The sequence below is a fragment of the Ambystoma mexicanum genome, chromosome 1p (genome assembly GCF_040938575.1).
Source record: "Ambystoma mexicanum isolate Mex_15411 chromosome 1p, UKY_AmexF1_1, whole genome shotgun sequence".
NCBI lineage: Eukaryota > Metazoa > Chordata > Amphibia > Caudata > Ambystomatidae > Ambystoma > Ambystoma mexicanum.
Window position 1 is genome coordinate 570,115,669 of NC_090921.1, and position 27,950 is coordinate 570,143,618.

The following is a 27,950-nucleotide window of genomic DNA, read 5'->3' on the forward strand; positions in this document are numbered from 1 at the left end:
GTTATTAGCACACACTGCCAGGCCTCCTGGGCTCTAGAGTACCTTTGTTAGATTCAGGAAGAACTTTGTTCCAGTATCAAATAGATGGTGCACATCCTGCAAGGTCTTTGTACAGTCCATGCTGTAGGGTGGGGGGGTGAAATATATTGACTGCTGCTGTAGTGTAAACCACCTCAGCAGCAATTGTTATAATTTGCATTGTAATTTGTACACACTTATTAAGAATTTTTAGTTGATCCTGCCTATGTTGCATGGCTTTTCACTGACCCCTCGCAGAACAGGGATCTTGGAAGTTTGTCATTAGAGTTTGTTTGAAAACAGCAAGTAGTGCCATAAAAGCCACAATTGGAGTAAGGGGGTGGATAGCCAGGGAGTGATGTGGCAGATTTGGCACGCAGCAGGGTTTAATGTCACATAAAAGAATTATGGGAAAAAGCCACAGCAGATCAGAGCAGTTTGCGCATACAAATCAGCAATAGTAACCCGATCTCTTGTTACCTACCAAGTATGTTGTTTTCCAGCCCACTTAAAGTAACACAAAAACTCCTTTGAAGGTTTGCATTCTAATCTTAAAGTTGTGAAAGTACAAAGGTTTTTAAAATAAATGTCAGGCTTTAATAATTTTTCTTTCTGGAATTTGTAGTTTTCCATTCAACATTTAGAAAATAAAGCTACAATGATATTCTTTTGGCTTAACATGTTTCTATACAGATTTACATATTTTCAGGTTGCTTTGTTGCCCACTGTACCCTGCTACTGAAATTCTCTCGACCTATTGGGACAACATCATCCCCATTATTCACCACCTGCCAAGCAGAACATCCAGGTACAGTGTCAGGGCCTTTCAAGTTTTTCAGTGGGTATGGGTCCAAAATTTAGTGACAGCAGTTGCCCTTTGTTAGCAGTCTTATGGCACAGCCACATAAACCTTTAATTTTGAACATTAAAAATGTACGCTTTGCAGCGTGCATGTTAGAGGCTGCCTTTGCAGAACATCACCTCCCGGGGCCATTCAGTATCCAGCAGGGTTCTTTCCATCACATTTATCTTTTACTCTGGTTTTCTGTAAATTAGTAATATGCAATTTTCAATGCACACGTTGCAGGTTTCCATTGATGGTTCTTTCAGGTGTCCTCTCTTGGGAGTTTCAGTATCGACCTCCTTGCATTTTTACCCCGGATTTTTTTAGTCTCATGCTGACAAATAGTGATTTAGCAGACATTTCGGACCTGATTCACAGAACGCTTTTCAATGGGATTGCACCATTATACAATTCTTCTGTGAATTATGCCCTTGGTGTTTCAGCTCAACGCTGGCTGCCTGGGCCTTGATAATCTGCATCCCTGCTGCATTCGTTTGACTGCATTCTAATTTAAGCACCCGATGGGTGCCTCTGACTGTTTTTACCAAGTATAGCCAATGGGGAAGGGGGCAAACATGTTGAAATGGACCTACACCAGACCTGGTATATCTTCAGCTGGCCCTCTACAGTGCAGACACTATCTAGAGACATATGTGAGTACAGCAACATGAAAGTGCTGAAAGAGAGGCATTTGTGGACGATGACTAGTGATCTAAGGGTGATTCTGTCTCGTACCGGGAGGCAGTGGGCATCTCGTCTGAAGCTGGAAATGTAAGAGTGCCACCAGACCTGGTATATCTTCAGCTGGCCCTGTAAAGTGCAGGCACTATCAAAGGACGTGCGAGTACGGCAACATGAAAGTGCTTTCAAACTCGATGCATGCTGCCTAAAAAAGTAATTAAAACAGATACCATTTAAGACTGCTCTTAGTCTTCAGTAGCTAGCTGGGCAGTTTACACACACACACACACACACACGTCATAGAATGCAGGCTACCACCACTGGGTGAAAAAACACTTCATTTTTGAGAAATATACTGCAATTGAATAAGGGCTGGGTCACTAGAGTCCCAACATAAACAACATAATGCCTGGGAACCAGAAAACAAAATATAGCAACATCCACACCACGGCCATTTAAGTAATAAATAAGGTGAACCTCTGAACCCATGGGCACCAAATAGAGCTACTCTGGCAGGTGAAAGCCAACAGCCAGCAGTCCAGGTATTTAAGAAATAAAGTTGCACCAATCACACATCTGGTGTCTTCTCCACTCGTCATGAGTGACCATAGTTGAATTGTTTGTTAGTGCCCTGGTTAGGTATTTTGACCTGGCGTCCCTTAGGGCGCTGCATTCCAACAGCAGATGTCGAGTGGTTTCAACTTTGTCTCTCTGTTTGTTACAGAAACGACAGATGTCAGTGTCTGACTTCTTTCTTAATGCCTGAATTTCCTTTGTTCTAATCTGGTTCAGAGGAAGTCTCAGAAACAATCTGCTCAGTCGTTTATCAGGATTTTTTTTATGTATCCTCTTACCCCGTGTATTGTCATTGGGGGTGTTGGAATAGATGCAGTCAAAGAGTACCTGTTTGCCCTGTCCTGCATGGCAATCCAGTCCAGTTCGTACATTTTCTTCGTGACTTTATTTGGGTTATTTACTCATAATTCACTCCTTACAAATGATCACCTTCCGCTCACTCTGCGGAAAGGTCGTCACCTGTAACTCTTCATACAGAGTCAACTTGTTATTCCTTGCTGTCCTATTCCTTTTAATCAACATGAAGCTTATTTTTTTGCCTGGGGCATTTTACAAAACAGTCCTTCCAACATAGCATTTATTAATGGGATAACCGGGGAAACGTTTTGCTCCACTGTTTTGACAAAGGACAGCAACACGCAACTTCTCACCCTATTGTTAATAGTAAAAAAAGAAAATGCTGATCATTTAGGCTGGATTGCTAATCAAATATTTAGCAATTTCCACTTATCAATTTTGCAAAACAAATGTATGCCTTCGGTTAGACACCCTCCATTTGTAGGGTACTACCTGAGTGGGTTCCTGAAGATTGGGAACAAGAATTACTTGCTTGTCAAGACAACACCTGATTCCGACTGAGCCAATAAGGACAGGACTACACTAAAATGAGCCCAGTATTAAACTGACACCTAAACAAGAAGATTAAAATTGAAATCTAATCTGACTGAATAGTGCTCTAAATACTCATGTTTTAAGGATACAGAAAGACAGTTGCACAGCAGAGTCTTGCAGTGGATGACAGAGGACAAAGAATCGGTAAGGAGACAGTGTGGTTTAATTAATGCTTTGAAGGTGACCTGTATTTTAACATGACTGTACCTGGAAAAACATGAGAGGCTAGTAGCTTCAGGTATTTGCATCCCTGTCACTGATTGAAAAACTCCAGGAAGTCAATGTTATAATATTGCTATTGAAGTGCTGATCTGTTTCCACAACAACACAGTATTAGAGACAGTTTACACATTGGTTGGTTCTGTCAATGTTGTGCCATGCCCCCAACCTAGGAACTTAAAGGAAGAAATTGCTTTGCGACCACAGACACTTTGGCATACAAATTTGAAAAATGGAGCTTGCCATGAATTATGGACTGTCCTAAACGCCATGCTCGGTTCACTGCGTTTTGTTCTGCCGATCCTGAACTTTGAAATAACATCTCAATTTCCGAGTTGTTAAACAGGAGCAGTTGTTCGACTAGCTCAGCAAAATGACATGCTGACTATGGGAAGACAGAACCAGAGAAGAATGGAGGGTAGGATCTGGGACTGAGTTGATTCAGCAGAAACATTGAAGGAGATAAAGATATTATGGTTAATTACAGGATAGCAGATCACAAGTGTAGATGCAGGATTACGTGAAATGAAGGTAATTGAAGATAGGGTGCCTGAACACATAATCGAAAAGTTATTACAACCTTTTTTTTAAGTGAGGCACTGATTAATTTCGAAATTTAGTGTAAAAGCATTTATGAAACTGTCAGGATATGATATGATATTTGATTTATATCGCGCTCATACACAGGTGTTTCACAGCGTTACCAGGCAAAGGGAGGGGAACAGGGGAGAGAACAAAAAATAGCGATCTTACGAGGCCCAGTGACATTGAGAATGCGCAAGTGCATGGGGAAGGGAAAAGGGGGAAGTGCATGGGAGGGGGGAGAAATTTAAAAGTGCAGAGCATAAGAGAGGACAAGATAAATAAGTAAATAAATCAATTAGTGATCCAGAACAGTGGTAATGCAGCATGTGAGGGCCAAGTGCAAGGTTAGTCAGATAGGGAGTATCTGATCAGTGCAGACAAAGAGTGAGGGGCTGTATGGGTCACAGGCCCCAGTTCAAGGGGTGGCCAGGGGGCAGTGCAGTAGGGTGGCAGGGTGAGCAGGTACCTGAGCCTGAAGGGCAGAGGGTGGCCAGGTGCAGCATTGCTGAGAGAGAAAGCAGATCAGCAGGGGAGAAGAGGGGCAAAGGCAGAGGCGAAGAGGAAGGTCTTGAGGAGCTTCCAGAACCATAGATGGGTCACCTCAAGTTTCAAGGTGGCAGGTAGGCAGTTCCAGAGGAAGGCCCCCTCAGAAGACAAAGATCTATCACCAGCTTGTTTCTTTGAAAAACGACTGACCCTGAGGGAGTTGGAGGTAGAGGAGAGGGGAGGTATTTACGGAAGGATAGTTGCAGGTAATTTGGACCCAGGCCCCAGAAAGCCTCACCAGGACACAGGTCTTTCCCACTGTGATTTAAGAACTGCAATATACTGAAAATATAGATACTGTTTCCCCATTCAACTAGCTGCTTAGCCTCACCAACCGACCTTCCATCCCTATATACACAGATAGCGAAATCGAGAGCAGATCTCTATAGACTAGTCATTCCCCTCTGTTTTATGATGTGAATGAGTGAAATTGGAAGGAAAATCTTTAGATTTAAATCAGACCATGGGCCTCATTGCAGTTTCCCCGGTATGGTAAAAATTCAGGTAAAATTGCCAGTAATTCCGGCACCAACATTTTCACTGTATAAGGGAAAAACAAGTTTGCCGGTGGTGGCCACGGATCTACCTCCACTCCTGACCTAATAGTAAATTAGGCCCCAACTGGCAAAAAAATGCTGTACTGGGACTCCATGGAATGGGGATTTCCTGCCATTGCCTGCACCTGGAATATCCCATTGATATCAGGCGCCAGTAACTATATGGGCAGTTTGCCAAAGTATTTTGTGTTTAGGTTATTATAGCTTGCTGTCATTGCTTGTATGTTTATACTCATAATTACATTGCAATGAGCAATCGGTTGCCCTTTTATGGTCACATCACTGAAAAAAGTATAGCAAATGTGTAGATATGTGACATGCTATGGATAACTAGTAACTCACAACAAATATGAACATTTGGATATGCAGCTGCTCTAAAACACAATAAAAACTGAAAAATAAACACAAGATTAAAATCGATATGCGTTATGAAAGAGGCTGTAGTACAAAGAACGTGACTGTGTTGGAGCATGGTATTAAGGGTATAAACTCTACCCTTACTTCCCCCTCACAATCTTTGAAGTATTTATAGAACTGCTTCTTTGCGGAGATTTCAGTCAAAAATAGGTTTTGTTTCCTTAGCGAATCTCATATATAAGGGGTTATTGTTGTCAGCACGATGGACACCTAAATTGGGACCGTTGCAATATACTTGTACATTGAATAACTCTGTTGGTGTCCATTCCTGCGCTCCAGATATTTGTTAGTTTATTGGGGCAATTGCTTTTTTCCCCAAAAAATCACTCTAATCCATTTGTCGAATTTTTCCCAATATTGTTTTATTGTGTTTTTGGTTTTAGAGCCTACTCGCACACTTTTCCCTCACACGTTTTATTTTCTCTCTACACGTGTTTCACCATGGTTTATTACCATGGCTCTTCAGGAGAGAATCCTATATATTGTTACAAATTCGCTCTCGCACTTTGTAGATTGTTTCTCAGTGTTTCTTAATGTTATTCAGTTACCTGAGAACTCTGTTCCGGATGTGATTGTCCTTCAAAGCGCCGATCCGCATTTTATTTATAGAACTGAATTAACCCAAACAACTGTATACAGTTATGATTAAAATTGAACATGTTAGCCTACAAATCGGGCATCTATAACTCTTGCTTCTAATAAAGCAAAATATTTGTAATATATCTCATGGTTAACCTACTTTTCCAATTTGGTGTTTATATCATGTTGTTCTCAAAAAGTGGACCACACTTCTACATAGCTTCATTTAAAATCCATTAGCAACATTTTAAAAAGGAAAATCGCAAGAAAGTCAGCCCATCATGTGCAACTAGCCGAGGCATTATTTGCCTCTTTCACGTCAAGGCAACCTGAGTAGGTTGAGACTAAAATATTCAGCAGTTAAAGTGACAGTCCACATACAGAGACAGTGCACATACAGAGAAATCTGCACAGTTAAGAATACCATTGAATATTACTTACATATTGTCAGTACTAGTGGTCATCTATATAAATAAAAATGTAAATATTCGTTTGTTCAAAGTTTTAAATCTCCGAAAGTTCTTCACCGATTGGTTTGAAATTTTGACACAACGTTGCATTCGAATAGGCGCATGTTTTTATATACCTACCATACATAGCTGTCACACCTGTGACAGGTAAAAACATGCTTTTTCTGAAAAACAGCACCATATGTTGAATGTAAAAGCAACACACGCTATACTGAACATTTTACTGCAAAACAGCGCCATCTGTTGAACGTAAAAGCAACACACACTATTTTCTGATTCCATTTCAATGTTTCCGATCTAGAATGGCTCAAATACGTGCCGAGAAAGCAGCAGAGCGACGTGCAGCCAGACTTTAGGATGCACGGTTGCAAGCACGGCGATCGCGTTCCACAGCTTCAGATCTGCTTTGTTCTCAACAAAATGAACGGGACAGCCTGATAGTGGCTAAAGGATGTCAACGAGAAACAGCAGAGCAGCGTCAAGTGTGACCTTATTTCAAGGCTCTGAAATTCAATGGAGAAACGAAAGGAATGTGTTGCGCCGCTGGGAAAATTAAACTGCCTCAACTTGGAGAACCGCCAGAGCCATTAAAAAATACCACAAGCATTGTCAAATTAAACATATTAGAAACGTGCGCTTTCTCTTTTCCATTTCACCAGACTGAGCCACAGCAACGCGTGGCCGGGGGACAGCTAGTATACAATACAAATTCAGTATTTGGTCAAATACACAATCGCTAAAGTGCCAGCACAACTGTTTCTAATGTGCCTGGCAGACCATCTTGATCAAATTGATAACTGTCATTCGTAAAATCTGTCACGCATCTTCCTTTTGCAATTGTCACAATAAAAGCAGCACATGTAGGAAAATATTGGGTGCCAGTAATAGAGCTGGTGCAAGTGGATCTGTCATGTGACCTCTGTCCCACCTACCTATCAATCACTGCCAATCTGTTGGTGCCTCATTGCATTGCAAGTCTTTTTCCCTACTTAAGCACCTTTATAGTCTCTTTTCCTTTGCAGCTGTTCAGCTGGTGCAAGTGGATCTATGTCGCGTGACCTCTGTCCCATCCACCTGTACATCACTGCTTATTTGTGGTGCCTTCTTATATTGCCTCTTGAAGGCACGCCCCTGTACGCTCACGCCAGAGTGAATACAACCCACTAGGGAAAAAGGCCAAGAGATTGCTTGCAAAGATTGAAAAGTTTCAATCATACAAAAGGTAAAGGTGCAAGCAAAGGACACTGCTGCTCGAGAACGTTCTGCCAGAGCCTGCATGAGCAACACATTATAAGGGTATGCAGCATCATCAGTGACATCATTACATACAGTCGGAATTTGCACAGCTGTTTGGTGATACCCTATGCATGGGCCCGCTCCATATGGGGATGCCTGGCTATGATTGGCTCCAGTTTCATCCGCTTGTCTCCCCTCACATGGGGTCAGCTGGGCTCGTCTCTCCAGGGACTGAAGGTCAGGCTTTTCACATGTTGCTGTTCCAGGGTTACTATTGTACCATACACTGCTACATCATTATGGCATGCACCTGGAAACCTTGGGGGTTGGCACGGGGGGAGGAACATGGTCATGCTGACCCACACATTCTCTGCTCGGTTCATATCGCACTCTACGCACCCAAGGCTTCCTCACTCATTTTGAGCTATAATTTATTTCTCCCTGTACCTCGCACTAAAAGGATGGATTTATGGTGTAAGGTGAAATGGTCGTGTTCATTTAGATCTTTTATGGAGATTGGGTTTATGGGTGGTGGTCTGGGGCTCACCTATTATCGTGGAATTCAGGGGTCTTGGACTGGGACCGTTGTGGGTGTTATAACTCACGATTGGCTGGGTGAGGGCCGGGGGCCTGCTTTGCCCTGGTTGTGATGAATGTGCAAAGCGAGGAGCCTGGTGCTGCCTCGTTACCTTGCAAGGCACATTCCTTCTAGGGATAACAAGTAATTGCAACAGTTAAAGAACAAAGGGGAGTTTCTATGAGAATTAGCAGCGCAGGTCCTTCTACCATCAGCGCTTGGGCCTGTTCAGATTTTTCCATCAAGCCTACTGCGGCCATGCAGGGCTAAACGTGTCTACCATAACTACAATATGGCATCTCTTTATATGCGCGCACTAAGCCTATACATCTGTAATTCATGCAATATTATATTCATCTCGGCTCTCTCCCCAGTGGCACATCGCATGTCTGTCTATGGGACTCGCCTCACTCTAAAGCGCCTTTGGGGGTGGGAAAGGTTAATTTCCTTCCCAACATTTCCCCCTTTCGTTACTTCTACAGTAACTAATTCCTTTGCATACTTGCATTACTTTTCTCTCCTTACTGCAGCTTCATATGGTGGTGTCCCCTTTATTGGCATCCATGTCCTACACACATTCCGCAGGCTTACTCCTGCTTGCGCATACTCTTCAGGAGTACATGTCTTGTATATACAACCCCCATCTCCTGCCAAGTCTACCCACACCTCCTTATAATTATCGGGGTCAGGGGGAGCAACAATAATGGTGTGGGATAATCTATCTGCCTCGTCTCCGTAAGGTATTGGGACCATGTGGGGGAAAGGGTGATCAGTTTGTATTTCTTTCTCTTTTGTATCATGAGGTACTTTTGAAAAGCCAATTTATACCAGCATCATAGCGCTATTAGGTGCTGCTTTGGCACAACATTGAAGTCCCAATTGGCACGTGCAAAAAATAACCAGGATAAACACGATGATGGGCAGAAACATCTTCACTAGCGCTCCCAGCCATGACGGGGCCCAGCTGAAAGCCAGTGAAACCAGTCCTCCTCTTGGACCCCAGCTTCTTTCTTCATCTTGACCCCCAGGTCGGGCACGCAGATCTGACGTGTGACAAGGACCCATTCTCTGCATCTTCAGAAGGCAGGAATGTGCAACATGTACTCCTGATCTTTTTGCACACATCTCCTTCCATTGCCGTCAGCATATCCATGATGTACCGGTTCTGCATCGGCATCAGCCTCAGTGCACTCAGCTCATCCCTTATTATGTTGAACCCCTGCTCAGTGTCATTTGCCAACGGAACCAGTTCCCAGCGCACAATTTGGAGCCATTTGGTATTAGCTTGTGCTTGTATGCCGAGTAGCAATTGTGATGCAAAAAATGTCTCTACTGAGGTGAGCAACTTGTATTCTTCAGGTATTTCTTCGGGCAGTTTGGATGAGGTTTTGGATAGATAGTTTGATGTTCTCGTTTTTCTTCGCAGTTGGTCACATGGCTTCTTTCCAGGGACGATGTGAAACTCTGGTGGTGGCAACGTGTTTTGTTCTGCGATCATTGGGGACACTGTGTCTCGTCGGACAGTGCCTCCCCCTTTCAGGTGTTCTTGTGGGACTACTAGTAGGGCGGAGTGTAGCCAGCGAACAATAGCCCCTCAATGATGGTGGGAGTTGCAAGTATGCTTGCTGGCCACACACCCAATAGCAGTCCATCAGTGCTGCTGCGCCTCTCTTTAGATCTGGAATCAACAATGTTCTGTTGCATCGCTCGTTGGAGCTGACAAAGACCTTTGCCGAAAAAGCACAACTCACAGTACTTTTCTTGGTGCAGTTTTACTGGCTTCTCCATTGCTGCAATCCATGTCAGTTTTGTAACATGTTCTGTCCATGTTTGTGCGCATGTTCTTTCCACGAGGGCCACTGTTTTCTCTTGAAATTCCAGGAGGCCTTCAGCTCGGGAAGTGCGGGTCATTTCCTGCCACTTGTTATTAACATATTTTTCTCCCTCAATCACTGAATATGGTTGCTTTTAACAGTTGGTGTTTGTCGGATTGGCTTTACATTTCTGAGCATCTGGATCAACAAGTTGTAGATGCATGTTGTGTGCCTGGAAGGTTCCTTTTAGCCTACATAGCACAAGATGGATCAGGCATTGTGCCTCTATAATTGGTACTTCTTGTGGTCCTAGAACCTTGGGTGCCCCCGATGCGTGCAATATCAATGAGTATACATAGCAACTAGTATTGGTTGTTCGTCTACCCACCGCACTCATGTCGGAATACCAACTATTTGAGTGCTCAGGATGATGGATATTTTCGACAGCATTCGGGCCTAGGCCATGGTATGCATCATATAAGCCTATGCGCTTGTCTTTTCATCCTATCGTGGCACGATATATACCTCCTTGATTGTATACTCCTGCTAACAGTAGTGCTACTGCTACTATTTGTGCTACACAAAAGGCTTTTGATAGTGGGAAGTAATATTTCAAACATTTTACTCGCACATACGGTCATACAGGCGCTGGTGTTACTTGCTAGGGACATATTATACGTATATTCAGTTGTGTTTGGCATTTCGGTTATATTGAGAGGTGTACTTTTTTTCAAGTTCCTCCCGCCCCCTAATATATTCCCAAAATTAGCATAAGGAAGGTGAAAAATATGGCAGTAAAGGATAAGCCACATTGATAAGAATACATTCTAGTAGTACTAATAACATTTCTGTCGTTAAGCAATGAACAATTTGACCTTGAACGATTCATCTTCTTTCTCCTGTAATTGGAGCAAAAACGGGTATCAAATAGGTAGGGCGAGGGGAGGGAGTTTAGGGAAGGGGAAGAGGGAGGGGAAAGGAGAGAGAGAGAGAGAGTTTGTTTAATTTACAGCACTTATGCTTTTAGCAGCAATGTATGTCTGGCATCATTGCACATGCACTTATATTGACAGCATTAAGCTAAGTAAGATGAGGTAGAGTGGTTGTGTTGATGTACGGTATTGGTGATGAATTTGGTGGTGCCCTGCGAATGTCTGAAAAGTGTATCCAATATCAAAGCCCTTTACTGCGAGAGGGATCGAAAACACCACTCTGTAGGGCCCGTGGAAACTGGGATTGGAAGGGCCCGTGGAACGTGGAACCTGGGATTGTTCCACTTGCGTACAAAGCTCCTTACATACACTAGCTCTCCCGACAACAGTGCTTGGGGGGAGTGTTGTGTCAGGGAGTTGACATGTAGTGTTTTGGGTGTCGTCTGGGCGAGGTAGTGCAATTTGTCACGAGATGCATTTGATCGCACATGTTAAGTTCTTCAAGTATTCTCTGAACTCCTCACCCAGAACTGTTGCAGCTCTATGGGCAGCTGATGTCCTCCTCACAGGGGAGATGGACATGTGCATGCGCCTGCCTGTCACTATCTCGTGGGGTTAGAGGTGGTGGTCCTTATTTGGCTGAGTGCACAAATTGAAGAGGGCCAGGGACAAGCAGTGCACCCAGTTCCTTTTAGGGTGTTGCAGAGTTTGGAAAGCTTACGTTTGACAAGGCCATTGAATCGTTCCACAAAACCATTTGCTTAAGGGTGATAAATTGAGCACACGCGGTGCTTGATGCCTAGTAAGGCTGTGTATTTCCTAGAAGAGCTCATTAAAAAAGTAGGTGCCATTATCGGACCTCAAACCATTGCAGCCCTCCACCCCTATTGGGTAAAGTCCTCACGTACAAGGAATTTTGCAGCACATTTGCCATCTGGGTGGGCACAGGGGCTAGTCTCAACCCGCTGTGAGAATGTCACACACTACTACAATGAGGTAGCGAGCTCCATTACATCTCTCACCCATGTCCGCATAGTCAATATGGAGCTCGCGGAATGGACCGATTGGAGCAGGGCAAGGTGCCCTATAGCGTGTGAAGTGTCATTCCAGTGCTGAATACTTGGCACGTTATGCATTGTATGACCATGCTTGAGCGGTGCTCCTGGAGGTTTGGTATAAACTAGTCCGTCCTCCTGGATGTCTGCTGCGATGTGTTGTTTTGAGCTGTGAGAGGGGTAGTGCAATTGCTCCAATGCTGTGTGCAGTAAAGCAATGGGCATTACTGCCTTTCCTGTGCATTGCTGTCTCCATAAGAGGTCCATGTGTGATTGTACGCACCCTTGCTTGAGCCAAATGTTGTTTTCTTCCTGTGGTGCCCTACATTTGAGCTCTATTATTTGTGCTGTGGGCACTGTTGTGTAGGGGCCCTTCTCTGGCCGTGTAGAGGTGGTAGTGAGAACATAGTGTGGCACCGTTGTGGTGACGTATGCTGAGTCTGAATAAATTGTTACATAACACCCCTTTAATGATCGAAGCGCTTCTATGAGCGCTATGAGCTCCGCTGCTTGTGCTGAGTAATGCATGGGCAATCTTTTCATCACTAGTGTTTCATACTCCCCTGTTTCCTGGTGCACCACTGCCACACCAGTAAGTCTTTGTCCTCTGTCCTGGTCCATTGTCGCCATCCCATTAACAAAGAGCACTTCACCCTCCCCCAGGGGACTGCTGAAGGCAAGCGTCCCCAGCCAGCACGATCCTCCCCGCAATGAGAGACAATGACGGACTCTCCCAGGTTGGGAATAAAGCCAAGACAGAGTGCGGGTGAGCTTAAATGGGAGTTTATCAACCAGAATAGGGCATGCAAAGAACTCTGCAAACTCTGAGAGCGCTCTGTCTGACAATCGCAAAGACAGGCGTATATATTTACAAAAAACGTCATAAGAACCTACACACTATAGGGGGCACAAGTTCAATGGGATTGGGTGGCGACGACTAACTATAGGTGTTGCTGCGATGTGGTTGGCCGTGGCTGGAGAACGTCACTGGTCAGCCTCGTGGGTTGGGCTGGGCCTGGCAGGTTGGCAGAGTTCATCCGGGCGGTGTTGTTGTGCCATCGCGGCCAATGTCAGAGATGAATGTCTTTTCCTGACTTATTTGCCCTAGGCCATGCACACCGCAGTCAGTCAGTCATTGCAATATTATCCTCTTTAGTAAATCTTCCAATAGGTTATTCTATAGGTTAATGCAACACAGGAGGAATGCACCTTGTGAGGGGTCTAATGGTCATTCGTCAGGGCATGGTTACCAGTGTCCTGTTGACCGGAGCCATAGGTTGAGGGGCTAAGCTTCAGGGCATGGGACGGACGGTACAAGCCTCCCTGTCTTGTTAGATGTGGTTATAAATGTGCCGCTGTGTGTTGCCACAGTGTTGGGTGTCCTGATTGCACAGGGCCATAAGTCTAAGATGATCTGGTGGGCTGTGGGGTTTACGAGGGGGCACCTTTGGAAGTGTGGGTTCAGGCAGGGGTTTACTGCTGTGCTGTAAATAATGCAGGTGGCGGCCCGTGGCCTTGGGTGCTGCAGAGGGGGCTAAACATCTTTGAAGCGGCTCCAGTCTAGTTGGGGGAGGTGGAGCAGTGCGGCGCAGGCCTCTGCTTTCATGTTTGGCAGTCTTTGCAGGGTGGGAGGGGGAATGGCCTTGCACATATTCACAAAGGTATTTCCCTCGTGTGTTGCCAACTTTAGGTAAAAACATCACAAACATTTGAACGCTCGATAATACTTATTCAAATCACTTTAAAACATGCATTTCAACTTTGCTGAATGTGTCTCGATTATATTCAGTCTGGGCACCTTATTCATACACTATGTTTTAACAACTACAGTATTTAGTTATATGCATATACATTTGCAGTAAGTGAGGTAGTATCAGGGTTGGTGGAGTACATAGAAAGTAACCCGCCACTGTACGTGGCGGTGGTGGCACATAAGGGGCTTAGAAATACACGCGTGACGAGTGCATTCTCGCACACTCGTCACATGTGCCCTTGGTATGGTTACATTCGTTTTCTTGTGTACCCTAGCAGCATTAGTCCAGTTATGGCGCGGGACCGCGGGGTGTACGGCTTTCAATGATACATATGAATAATAATCCCCCGGAATGCTTTTATCATTTGCACACCCCTGCAGGGGTGTGGGTCCGTCACGGCTGGTGTCATGTACGATAAGTACACAATTTTACAGGTTTCTTTAGTAAAAGTGGTTGCATGGAGAGGATACATGTATTAAAAGTGTTTTTTTACATTCATATTTGGGAACCTGTCTGCTTTCATCAGATGACCATTCTACAGATCTTCCCATCGCCCAGGCCTTGCTGACCGGGTCATTCTGGGAGCAGTGATACACTGCGGAAGGTGAACTGTTACAATGTTAGTGTATTACGCTAGATCATGTCCGTCTTGTTCGTGGGAACGGGCTTGCAGCGGATCTGCCATGGTGCTGCGGGGACAGGGAGGACTGAAACTTTCCGAAGGTGGGGGCCGCGCTACAGCGCGCTGAGCTCACACCATCTTTAGTAGACAAAAATGGTTTCTGAGGCCTAGCTAAATTTAATACGTGCGGGCAATGTCAGCAGCAGGTGAGCCATCCACCACCTGGGCCCTGGTGGTAAGGAGGGGACGCCCGATGAGCCATGGCCCTCACCTGGGGTGGAGATGCAGGCCAGGGGGGTCCCTTGGACCGCTCCTCCCCTACATTTCCCCCCTTTCGTTACTTAAGTAACGAATACTTTAACTCCTCCAGCCTTCTACATTCTGCTTCGTCCATCACCGCCTCATCCCATGCGGGTGTGCCTTTTATGGGCATCCATGCTCTGCACACCCCTCGTAAGCTTTCCCCTCTTCTGGCATATTCATCTGGGGTGCAAGTCAGGTATATACATCCGCCATCTCCCGCCAGATCTACCCACACCTCCTGGTACCATTCTAGTACACGGGGCTCTCTAATGGTGGTGTGCCACGCTTTATCTATGATATCTTTGTCGTGATAGATAGGCACTAGCTGATATCTTGGTGTGTCATCTGCTCCTGTTTGCACCTGCACTTACTGCATGTTTTGTATTGTCCCACGAGTGTTGCCCATTGTCACCATCATCATTGCACCATTAGGTACTGCGTTAGCACAACATCGAAAGCCCACCTGGCACAGGCAAAAAATAAAAAGGAGGAACACCACAGCTGGCCTCAAAAATTTCACAGTTGTTCCAAGCCACGAGGGGACCCAAAATGTTATCGAACCACGTACTGTCTTCTGCTCCACCTTCCCTTTTCATTTTTTCTCCTAGGTTGTGCACTGCTTCGATCACATGGGACAGGGAGCCGTTTTCTACATCTTCGGAAGGTACGAAAGTGCAACAGGCACTTCCAATTTTTCGGCAAACACCTCCATCCATCGCCGTTAACAGGTCCAAGACATACCTGTTTTGCATTGTCATCAGCCGTAAAAACCCTTAGTTCCACTTTTATTATGTTGAACCCTTCTTCAGTGTCATTGGCCAGCTGAATCAGTTCCCAACGTGTTATCTGGAGCCATTTTGCGTTTGCCCTTGCTTGGACACTTGAGATGAGTGAGGCGAAGAATGTTTCTGCTGAGCTGAACAATCGATATCTGTCTGGGATCTGAGCCAACAGTTCTGATGATGCCTTTGATATGTAATTTGATGCTCTTCTGTTACGGGTCAGCACCTCTCCCTTGTTTCCGGAAGACAGGACATACATTTGTGACTCCGCAGTCGGCTGGGCTGCACTCTGTTGTATGCGCTCCTGTGTCCTTTTGCTTCCATCGATGTGGCTTTCTGGTATTACCATTAGGGCTGAGTGCAGAGTGGCCATTGAGCATCTGCCACTCCATGACGGGGGAAGGTGCAGGTATGCCTGATTGCCGCATATCCAGTATGTGTCCATTAGGGCCGCTGTCCCTTTTCTCAGATCTGGGATGGTGAGGGTTTTGTTGCAGCTCTTGTTTGTTCCCATGGTGGTTTTCCCCTCTCCTTTGAAACATAGTTCATAGTCTATTTCGCTTTGTAGTTTGAAGGGTTTTTCAATGGCGGTTACCCAAGTTTAGTTTTGAAATGTGTTCCTTCCATACTGGTATGCATGTTTCTTCTATCCACTGCAGTTTCTCTGGTGCCACACCTCTCAGTGCTTCAGCTTTACACATTACTTCTTCATCCTTCCACTTGTTCTCTGAAAAAAGTGTCCCTTGTATTACAAAAAATGGTTCCTCCAGACATACCACCCCTGCCGTTTTTGGGTAGCAAGTTTTCTCGTTCTGCAGCATTTTAAAAGTAACTTCATGTGCCTGGAAGGTGTTCTTAATCCTGCATAACGTGAGATGAAGGAGACATTGGGCATCTATAATTGGCAACTCTTTGGGTAGCAATACTTTGGGTGTACCTGAAGCATGAGGAATAAGAGAGCAGACATAACAGCTCTCATTTGTTGTTTGTTTTGCGGTGGAACTCATATCTGCATACCACTTATTTGTCTGGTGGGGGTGTCGTGGGTCTTCCATTTTATCTAATCCTAACCCATAGTACTCATCATACTTCCTCCTCCCGGTTTCCATTTTCCGTCTGTTGTTCTTGTTCCTCATGTACTTCCCAGCCTCCTGGGCGAGGGAAAAAATAGACCCCCCTTTCTCATTCCTGCCCCCCTTGGCCCATTTATCATATAGGATTTCGTGTGCTGCTAGCATCTTTTCCTTTTCGTCCCTGAGTTTATCTTGCAGGTTGTTTTTTAAGACGGGGGCAGGTTTACTGGTGGGGGTATCATACAACCACGATATGGCAGACGGGTTTCGGTCATTTAAACTGCGAGCATTATACCTATACATCACTGGTGGAGATACTGTGTTGTTTTGCGTTCCACCCTGTGGCTCTTTCTTTTCTGATATGACAACATTGGATGGTGTGGTGTGATATCCCCATACAAGTTTAGTTCCGTCCCATACCAGAAAATCACCTTCCCTTATAGTGACACTTGCAGTTACATTGGTCCCAGTGGTGCTGTTAATCCCAGTGCTGTTAATCCCTCCCCCCTCGTTCATCTCGATAGAGGTGAACGCTATAAACCAATATGTAACCAGACCAAACATTAGCATAAAAAACATCGTAATGCACACAGATAATCCGCACTCATATGAATATCTGCATCTCTCATTTAATAATTCTCTCATTCTACTAATTCTATCCGTTGCAGGCTGCCTGTTAGATGCCATGGTAGTTCCTGTTTGAGATATAAAAGTGCATTAAGTGCATGCATGTAAACATTTTGTCGGCACCATTAGTGCCAATATATATTGACGGGTAATGGAAGCGGGTGGGGTTGTAGGGAAGGGTATTCACAGACAAGGGTGTAAACATGTCATAATTTGATCACTTCATTAATTACATATAAGTCCAAAAAAAAATTGTTTTTTTTTTCAGTATTATATAAAAAGAGAATGCAGCAATACTTCATCAGTCACTTTCCCATTCACGTGCATTGCTGACGCACAAACACAAGTTAATATTCAGACATTCTGTTCAGTTCAATCGGTTGCTGTTGTCTGTGCCTCCTCATCTGCCTCCTCTTGCACATTATTATAAGCTCTTCGCACATCTGTCAAGTGTACCCAGTACCTCAAGCCCTTCACTTTTACAGCTGTGGGCGTGCAGAACACTACCTCGTATGGGCCGTGGAACCGTGGTGCATTCCATCGACGCACAAAACTCCTGACATAAATTAGTTCACCCGGCATTAGCTGTAGCTGTTGCTCAGGCTCTGTGACAGACCCTGTTATGTTTCCATCCTCTCTAGTGAAGGGTGGGGAGAGCTGCTTTGATATTGCGCGCGCTGCCCTTGTTAATTTTTTCAAATAGTCTGTGAATTCTTCTCCCAATATCGCGGCGCTCCTGTGTGCATCTGAATGTTCACGCAGTGGGGAATGTGCTGTGTGCATTCGTCTCCCAGTCACGATTTCGTGCGGGGACAAATGGTGATCTTTACTTGGCTGATTTCTCAGTTCAAATAGCGCAAGGGGCAGACAGTGGGCCTCATTACGACCCAGGCGGTAAGTTACCGCCTGGGCCGTGACTTTACCACCATGGCGTAAACTACGTTTACGCCATGGTGGTTGGCGGACTTACCGCCCCATTCCGAGGTTGGCGGGGCGGTAAGTCCCCAATCCCCATTTACCCTTCCCCATTCCCATTTTTGCCCCATAGGGCATAATGGGAGTGGGGAAGGCGTTAATTACGCCACCGTAAATTACGGTGGCGTAATTAACTCCATGGTCCCTTAGCGCCATGGATTTTAACGCCTGCTAAAAGCAGGTGTTAAATCCGCCATGGCGCTAAGGGACCTTGTACTCAGGCGGTAAGGGCCGGCGCTGTTTACAGCGCCGTAAACCCCTTACCGCCTGAGTTGTAATGAGGCCCAGTATATCCAATTCTTCTTCAATGAAAAGCATAGTTTTGATAACCTACCCTTTAACAGTCCGTTCATCTTTTCCACTACGCCATTACTTTGAGGATGATAAATCAAACACAATTTATGTTTTAGTCCCAATAATGTAGTGACTTCCTTGAAAAGTTCATTCACAAAGTGAGTGCCGTTGTCTGAGCGAATTACGTCACAAATTCCCCAGCGCGGGAACACTTCCCTCACTAGGAACTTTGCAGCGCTTTTGGCATCAGGTCGCGCACATGGGCCTGCTTCCACCCACCTTGAGAATGGGCACACAACCACGATCATGTACCGTGCGCCATTACACCTCTCCCCCATGTCCGCGTAATCAATATGCAGTTCTCTAAATGGGCCAATGGGTTTAGGAATTGTTCCTCTTAGTGTGCGTAATGTCATTCCTGAATTGTAGATCTGACATGTTGTGCATTCCATTGCCAATCGAGATACGTGCTCCTGGAGACAGGGCACGAACCATTCTTCTTGTATTTCTGCTGCAATGTGCTGTTTGGTATTATGTGCAGGGAAGTGTAGTTGTTGAAACGCAATTTCTAGTAACTGGATCGGCATTACCACTTTTCCTGAGTTATTTTGCCGCCACAGTAAGTCTGTTCCCGACTTGCTGCACCCTCGTTTTGTCCACATCAATTTTTCGTCTGCACTAGCTCCTTCCTGTAATTCTAGTATTTGTGATATGGGCATCATGTTGTACCCTTCTGGGGGCCCTTCGTTTGTCTTGTGCTGCAGCATGTACTCACCTGCTTCATATTTCTGAAAATAGGAAGCCTCCTTGGCGGCAGCGTCCGCTGCCGCGTTCCCCAAAGACACAACGTCTGTGTTGGATGTATGCGCTTGGCACTCAACTATTGCTACTGCAGTAGGGTTTTGTAGGGCCTCAATTAACTCTTTCAACAATTCTGCATGCTGTACTGGTGTTCTGTCTGCCCGTCGAAATCCCCTCCACCCCCATCTCGCTAGACCTCCATGTACTGTCGTCGTCATGTAAGCTGAGTCTGTGTATATTGTCACTGCACAACCCTTTGCAGCATGTAGTGCTTCTATGAGCGCAATCAGTTCTGCTGCTTGTGCGGAGTAATGTGATGGGAGGCGGTATTGAACTAATGTTTCATACTCACCGTCTTCTAACCTCACCACTGCCATACCAACATGTTTTTCTCCCGTGTCCACATCAATCGATGCAGACCCATCCACGAAGTCCACTTCCCCCTCGCTCAGAGCGTTCTCACACACCACTGTGTCCTCCCCTCTTTCTCCATGTGTAGGTTGCGCAATCGTGGTCCTGCATGTCCTCTAGTGTGCATGCTTCTGTAATGAATGTCGCAGGGTTTACTGTCTTGCATCTCACCACATGGATATTGGCGCTAGACAATATAATCTCGTAGGCTGTTGCCCGCTGTGTTGTCAGTGTGCTTTTTGACCTCTCAAGTATTGCAAATAATGAATGTTCCAAAAACAATGTCACAGGGCAACCCATTACTATTGTGGCACTTTTCTCAATCGCGAACGTGGCTGCAGCGAGTGATTGCTCGCACACGAAATGGCCTTGCATCACGGCATCTAAAGTACCACTATAGTAAGCCAAAGGCTTGTGTCCTAGGGACGTCTTGTGTCAGTACAGCTGTCATGAGTGTTCCTTTGCAGTGTGAGAATAGGTGAAATTCGCATCCATAATCAGGGTTGGCTAGCACTGGAGCGCTTGAAATTAACTTTTTTAATGATTGGAATGACGCGCTCATTTCTTCTGACCATTCTATTGTTTTATTTTCCTGTTGTGCCTCCTTGAGTGCTTGTAGTAGGGGCCTCGTGTATGCTGCATAGTCTAATATCCATGCTCGGCAATAGTTGCACATTCCCAAGAATTTCTGCATCTCTTTCACTGTTGTGGGTTCTGCTACTGATCTTATCGCTTCTACCCTGTCGGGGATTATTCTTTTTCCATCTTTTGATATCAGTTGTCCTAAGTATAAGACCTCTGTCAGGCAGTACTGTAACTTCTCCTTGTCTACCTTGTACCCCTTGTTGGCCAGTAGAGTCAGGAGCGTTGTTGAATCCTTTCTACATGTTACTTCGTCTTGTGCACACACTAATAAATCGTCTACGTACTGAATAATCGTACTCTCAACTGATAGGTTTCCCATGTCTTCATGCAATATGCGGTTGAATATGCTCGGGCTCTCACAGTATCCCTGTGGTAGTCTGCAGTGTTCATATCTTTTACCCCCCAGTGTGAATGCTGTAAGGTATCTACTCTCTTCAGCCAGGAGTATTGAGAAAAATGCGTTTTTCAAGTCTACTACTGTGAAATGTGATGCCACTTTCGGGATGCTGCATAGTATTGATGCAGGGTTCGGGACCAGAGGAAACTCCTTCTGAATTACATCATTTAGGGGGCGTAAGTCCTGTATCATCCTCCAAGACCCTCCTTTTGCTTTTTTGATTGGATAAATACATGTGTTACATGGGGAGGTTGAAGGCACTATTATCCCTTGTGCTAGTAGTGCATTTATGGTCTCTCTTATCCCTTCTTCAGCCTCACGGGACAATGGATACTGTTTCACTCTGGGTAAAATTGCTCCTTGCTTTAACTTTATTACCACAGGTTGTACTCCATGCAACAGTCCTACATCATGGGGGCCTGTCGTCCACAAATTATTTGGTACGAGCCTCATGTCATCATCAAAAAATGACGGGGGTGCTCCTACCACTGCCATCAATTGAATCAAAATGTCACAGGGCATCGCTATTTCCATTACTATCTCACCATCCTCTTCTGTGTCTGAAAAGAGATCCTCATCTGCTAACTCTCGTAGGGCGATGTTGGCATTTGTACACAGCACTGTACACCACTCACATCCTTCCCTATCCACTCCGATCACAGCGATCCTTTTCGCTGATACCTGTACAGCGTGCAAGTCTAATGATACCACTGATCCTGGTGCTGTGTCGGGGCACACTATAGGGCGGAAGAGGAACTCCGCTGGAATCCTCCAGTCCATTCTTCTTAGTTCTGGAATTATGAGGGCCAAAGTCTTTAGCCCTTTAATAAACATTTCCTCATTTTCCGGCAGCCCTCGTACTTCCTGTGTGGTTGTGTAGGCTTGCACTACCAACATCGCACGCAAGGGGCATATCCCGGGTGTAGAACACACTATTCCTCTCTCGGTAAATGATATGGTCATGTTAAGTTTACTCAGGAGATCCCTCCCTAATAAATTTATTGGTGAGTTTTCATAATACAGTAAGGGTGTCTTTACAGTTTTGCCCCCCACTGTTACATCCAATGCCTCTGTGTAAGGAACTTCAATTACAGCCCCAGAGAACCCCTGCGTCTCTAACTTCCTGTTAGATAACGGGAACCGGCCCTCCCGGATACATGATTTCTCCGCTCCTGAATCAACCATGAATATGAACTGCTTGTCTCCTATCTGCGCCCCTACCAATGGTTCCTCTGCTGCATTGTAGGTTGTAGATAGAACTGGACACGCAAGTGTTCTCTGTGGGCTGTCCTATGCGGGGTGTCTCATTGCTCCCCCCTGATTAAAGACACTTCCTGAAACCACTGACATGCCGTTGTAAGGTGCTGGTGCGGGGGCCCCGTTTGCTGTTGTCGTGAAAGGGTTGCCTGGCGTATACTGCATATTGTCATTGTTTTGTGGGTGGTTCTGTGTTCTATACTGGTGCCCCTGTTGCTGCTCAGCATTACCTTGGCCTGGGTTTCTCAGTTGTTGTTGTCCCATTGGAAGACCATATGGGCTCCCCGGGTGGGGATGGCCATACTGTTCTACCTCTTGGAACCCATTGTTGGGTCTAGCTCTGCACTCCCTAGAGTAATGCCCCCACCTTCCGCAGTTCCAGCAACTCCCTTGTGCACCTCTAGGGCCCTGCCATCCATTTCCTCCCATTCCTCCGTATCCCGGTCCACCTCCTCTTCGGCCCCTATACCCACCTCGTCCCCCTCGAGGGGTCCACTCTTGCCACTGCGGACCTCCGCCTTGCTCCTGTTCATTCCACTGCCGCTGTCCTGCTCCAACCCAATTAGTTGCCACCCTTCCTTGTATTGCTATCGGCCCCTCCTCCTCCTCATCTCCCTCCCTGCTGTGTGGGAGCGCGGCTACTGCTACTGCAACCTTCACCAACTTTGTCTGTACTAATTTCGCTTCGTCTGCCAATCTTTTCTGCGCCACCTCCTTCTCCCTTTCCTTTATTCGCTTACAATGGTGTACTATTATGCTCTGAATCTCAGGCCATCCCTTTGCTTCAATACCTGCTATCTTGTCGAGCGCCTTTTGCACTTCTTTGGGGAGCCCTCTTTTTATAATGAAATAAAATAAAGATGTCGATTGATACCAGGGCGTGCCCGTTTCTGCTCTCCACATCTCTTGGACCCGGAAAATGTAATCCATAGCCTCCTCCCCGTCATTCATTGTACACTGCATTACTGACTGTAAGTCTGGCGTGTCTGGAAACGTTTCTCGCAAGGCATCCCACACCTTTGCACGCACTGTGTTAAAGGAGGCTCCGTCATGGCGGTCGCAGTCTAATGTTACTCCCGGGAAACCGGCCTTGACCCATACTCTCTCAGCCTGATCCCCCACCGCTGATACAAGCAAGCTCTTCACATCTCCTATTGCTAGGGGTACCCCGGCAGTGTGCTTCTCAAAGGCGTATATCCACTTACTTGCCCCTCCTGATAACGTGGGCAATAGCTTTAATAAATTAGCTTTTTCCATCTGCGCCCATGGAATATAATTCGGCCTCCCTCCTCCCCTATGTATCAATGGGAGCTGTAGCCTTCCTTTTGTCGTTGCATCCGGACCCGTTTTGGCTGCTGAGGTCCCCAGTGATGCCATTTTCCACACCCTGTTCCTTAATCGCCCCGTCCACTCATCATCCAGGGTTCTCATTGAACATGTACCATCCCCCCCCTCGTTTCCCCCTCCCATTGCCATGCTCAACCTGTCGCTTTCTTCTAAATCGTCCCTTATATCACATAGTAATTCCTCTCTGTCCCCCATAGGCCTTTCTTCATTGTCAATATCTCCCTCTCGTGTCCCTATTTCGATTATTCGTGTCGGTTCTTCTACAATTCTGAACAGTATCTCACCTTTTTTCCACCCCTCTTCAGGTTTACTATTCTCACCTGGCGCTCTAGACGTGCGCCCTGATCTAGCCGCATTAAGTGCTGTTTGTTCACACATGTCTTTTATCCTCGAGAGCTCATCTTTTGCTATTGAGAGTCTTGATTGTAAATCATCTGTGAGTTTCTCTATGTCCACCCTTTGTGTACTTGCCTGGGCACGCTCCCTTGTACTTTCATATGGCGGGGGTGCCGTGGGCCGGCGGGGTGTAGTAGTTGTCGGGGGAGGCACATATGTGGGGTCACTGTATCCTTCTGCGGGCACAGGCTTGTTTAATATCGGGTACAAACTTATTACCTCCACTGGTGGCGCTACACTTGACAATTCTTTAACATCTTTCTGTATCATCAGTGGGTTGTCTGTGGTGGACGGGAGTTCAGGATTTAATACTGGTGTTTTATGTGGTGGTATCTCTTCAAATAACCTCCAGAGATCTAATACTCCTCTCCTATTTTGCAACTGCTTCCCCTTGTACCTCAAACAAATGCATGTGGCCACCATATCCAGAACACATTTATCAAATGACCCTCCCTCGGGCCATATCTGGGGTAACCCCTCTCCCTTCAACTCGGTTATCCATTGGTCATGATATTTCTTAATTCGCTCCGCATAGCCTGGTAGGTTTTTACAAATATGTGATAAGGGTGTTTCGGCCCCCATCTTGTGTATTTTCCTAGTACTTGTTTCTCTCTGTGTGTTCACAATTACAATGTAAACCTCTTACCACTACGGGTTTCGTCTTTTATTTCACATTCAATAATGGGCTCCTTTGTGCTCTGCCCTCTACTTGCGCAATACAAAACTGGCTGTACACAGTATCTATTCCCTTTTTCTTTGGGGGGCACATACAAGAGCAAACCATCAGTTATTTCGACAACCTTAACCCGGAAATCAAATAGGTACACACTCCCTTCACCTTGTCACTCTTCTCTACAAAAAGTTCTATCCGGTCACACTTACCATGACCATTCGATATCTATACATTTATAGCCATTTTACACACTTACAACATCAGATTGACGTCTGACACATACGAGGCGCACACACCTCCTGGTAACACTCTAGTCACAATTCAAACTGTCCTCCCTTTCCTCCCTAGCCGGCTGTCCCTGTCCTTCTTATTCAGATGTATGGATGAATATATATATATATTGGTCTGCTCTTCCCTCTTATAGTAGGACTCTCTTTTTCTTACCTTCTCCCTAAGCTTTGTACTAATCTCACTTTTATTTTTCCCCCCTGACCCTAAAGAAAAGAAAAGAAAGAAGTAATAGCGGTCACTAATATATTCTCAGTGCCCCCTTTTGCTGGACACTTTTATCTTATATTCCACTTCTTCATATATTCCCAGTACTAGTCAAGATAGCACTATGCGGCGCCGCCTTCCACCCCCTTTCGGAGCTAGGTTACCGTCACTTTTATCTCTTATTCACCTCTTAATCCTAATGGCCATATGCAAAGAAAAAGCAAGGAAATTTTAGGATGATCCTTAGTAGATCTGCGTACCCCCTCTTCGTTCCCTGTCCTACACTTCTTCCCCCACGCCCTTTACAATCGCTCGCACTCAATACTCACGTGCCCGTCTTGAACCAATAGTCTCCGAAACTGGGTCCGTCCAGGCAGTGTTGCCGTCAGCTCAACAGTCAGCCCCAGCTCCGGCGAGCGGTACTCAAAGGGGATTTTTCAACTGGGATCCCGTACCCTCTCTCTTTTGAGTGCGCACTTCTTAGTGTACCGGTCGCCGTTGGCGGCCAGCCTCCCGGAGCCGGCTCACCGTGCGTATCCCTTTTCGACTGGAGATTCTCGTGCCAAAAGGGGACGGTAATGTTAGATCGGGAAAAAATAATAGTAATAATCACGCTTTCGGGGTCACCACTGAAGGCAAGCGTCCCCAGCCAGCACGATCCTCCCCGCAATGAGAGACAATGACAGACTCTCCCAGGTTGGGAATAAAGCCAAGACAGAGTGCGGGTGAGCTTAAATGGGAGTTTATCAACCAGAATAGGGCATGCAAAGAACTCTGCAAACTCCGAGAGCGCTCTGTCTGACAATCGCAAAGACAGGCGTATATATTTACAAAAAACGTCATAAGAACCTACACACTATAGGGGGCACAAGTTCAATGGGATTGGGTGGCGACGACTAACTATAGGTGTTGCTGCGATGTGGTTGGCCGTGGCTGGAGAACGTCACTGGTCAGCCTCGTGGGTTGGGCTGGGCCTGGCAGGTTGGCAGAGTTCATCCGGGCGGTGTTGTTGTGCCATCGCGGCCAGTGTCAGAGATGAATGTCTTTTCCTGACTTATTTGCCCTAGGCCATGCACACCGCAGTCAGTCAGTCATTGCAATATTATCCTCTTTAGTAAATCTTCCAATAGGTTATTCTATAGGTTAATGCAACACAGGAGGAATGCACCTTGTGAGGGGTCTAATGGTCATTCGTCAGGGCATGGTTACCAGTGTCCTGTTGACCGGAGCCATAGGTTGAGGGGCTAAGCTTCAGGGCATGGGACGGACGGTACAAGCCTCCCTGTCTTGTTAGTTGTGGTTATAAATGTGCCGCTGTGTGTTGCCACAGTGTTGGGTGTCCTGATTGCACAGGGCCATAAGTCTAAGATGATCTGGTGGGTTGTGGGGTTTACGAGGGGGCGCCTTTGGAAGTGTGGGTTCAGGCAGGGGTTTACTGCTGTGCTGTAAATAATGCAGGTGGCGGCCCGTGGCCTTGGGTGCTGCAGAGGGGGCTACACATCTTTGAAGCGGCTCCAGTCTAGTTGGGGGAGGTGGAGCAGTGCGGCACGGGCCTCTGCTCTCATGTTTGGCAGTCTTTGCAGGGTGGGAGGGGGAATGGCCTTGCACATATTCACAAAGGTATTTCCCTCGTGTGTTGCCAACTTTAGGTAAAAACATCACAAACATTTGAACGCTCGATAATACTTATTCAAATCACTTTAAAACATGCATTTCAACTTTGCTGAATGTGTCTCGATTATATTCAGTCTGGGCACCTTATTCATACACTGGGCCTCATTACGACCCAGGCGGTAAGGGGTTTACGGCAGCGTTAACAGCGCCGACCCTTACCGCCTGAGTACGAGGTCCCTTAGCGCCATGGCGCTTTTAACACCTGCTTTTAGCAGGTGTTAAAATCCATGGCGCTAAGGGACCATGGAGTTAATTACGCCACCGTAATTTACGGTGGCGTAATTAACGCCTTCCCCACTCCCATTATGCCCTATGTGGCAAAAATGGGAATGGGGAAGGGTAAATGGGGATTGGGGACTTACCGCCCCGCCAAGGTCGGAATGGGGCGGTAAGTCCGCCAACCACCATGGCGTAAACATAGTTTACGCCATGGTGGTAAAGTCACGGCCCAGGCGGTAACTTACCGCCTGGGTCGTAATGAGGCCCACTATGTTTTAACAACTACAGTATTTAGTTATATGCATATACATTTGCAGTAAGTGAGGTAGTATCAGGGTTGGTGGAGTACATAGAAAGTAACCCGCCACTGTACGTGGCGGTGGTGGCACATAAGGGGCTTAGAAATACACGCGTGACGAGTGCATTCTCGCACACTCTTCACATGTGCCCTTGGTATGGTTACATTCGTTTTCTTGTGTACCCTAGCAGCATTAGTCCAGTTATGGCGCGGGACCGCGGGGTGTACGGCTTTCAATGATACATATGAATAATAATCCCCCGGAATGCTTTTATCATTTGCACACCCCTGCAGGGGTGTGGGTCCGTCACGGCTGGTGTCATGTACGATAAGTACACAATTTTACAGGTTTCTTTAGTAAAAGTGGTTGTATGGAGAGGATACATGTGTTAAAAGTGGTTTTTTACATTCATATTTGGGTACCTGTCTGCTTTCATCAGATGACCATTCTACAGATCTTCCCATCGCCCAGGCCTTGCTGACCGGGTCATTCTGGGAGCAGTGATACACTGCGGAAGGTGAACTGTTACAATGTTAGTGTATTACGCTAGATCATGTCCGTCTTGTTCGTGGGAACGGGCTTGCAGCGGATCTGCCATGGTGCTGCGGGGACAGGGAGGACTGAAACTTTCCGAAGGTGGGGGCCGCGCTACAGCGCGCTGAGCTCACACCATCTTTAGTAGACAAAAATGGTTTCTGAGGCCTAGCTAAATTTAATACGTGCGGGCAATGTCAGCAGCAGGTGAACCATCCACCACCTGGGCCCTGGTGGTAAGGAGGGGACGCCGGATGAGCCATGGCCCTCACCTGGGGTGGAGATGCAGGCCAGGGGGGTCCCTTGGACCGCTCCTCCCCTACACTGTCCATGGCTTTGGAGATGTCATCCTCCTCACCCTCATAGGTGGCACAG

At 46.2% G+C, this 27,950-nt stretch overlaps 1 protein-coding gene across 1 annotated transcript in view; it reads left to right on the forward strand.

Annotated features, from left to right (window-relative positions):
* The window catches only part of IZUMO4 (IZUMO family member 4), a 1,032,821-nt gene that overhangs the window by 62,443 nt on the left and 942,428 nt on the right, over positions 1-27,950 (forward strand). The window lies entirely within an intron of this gene.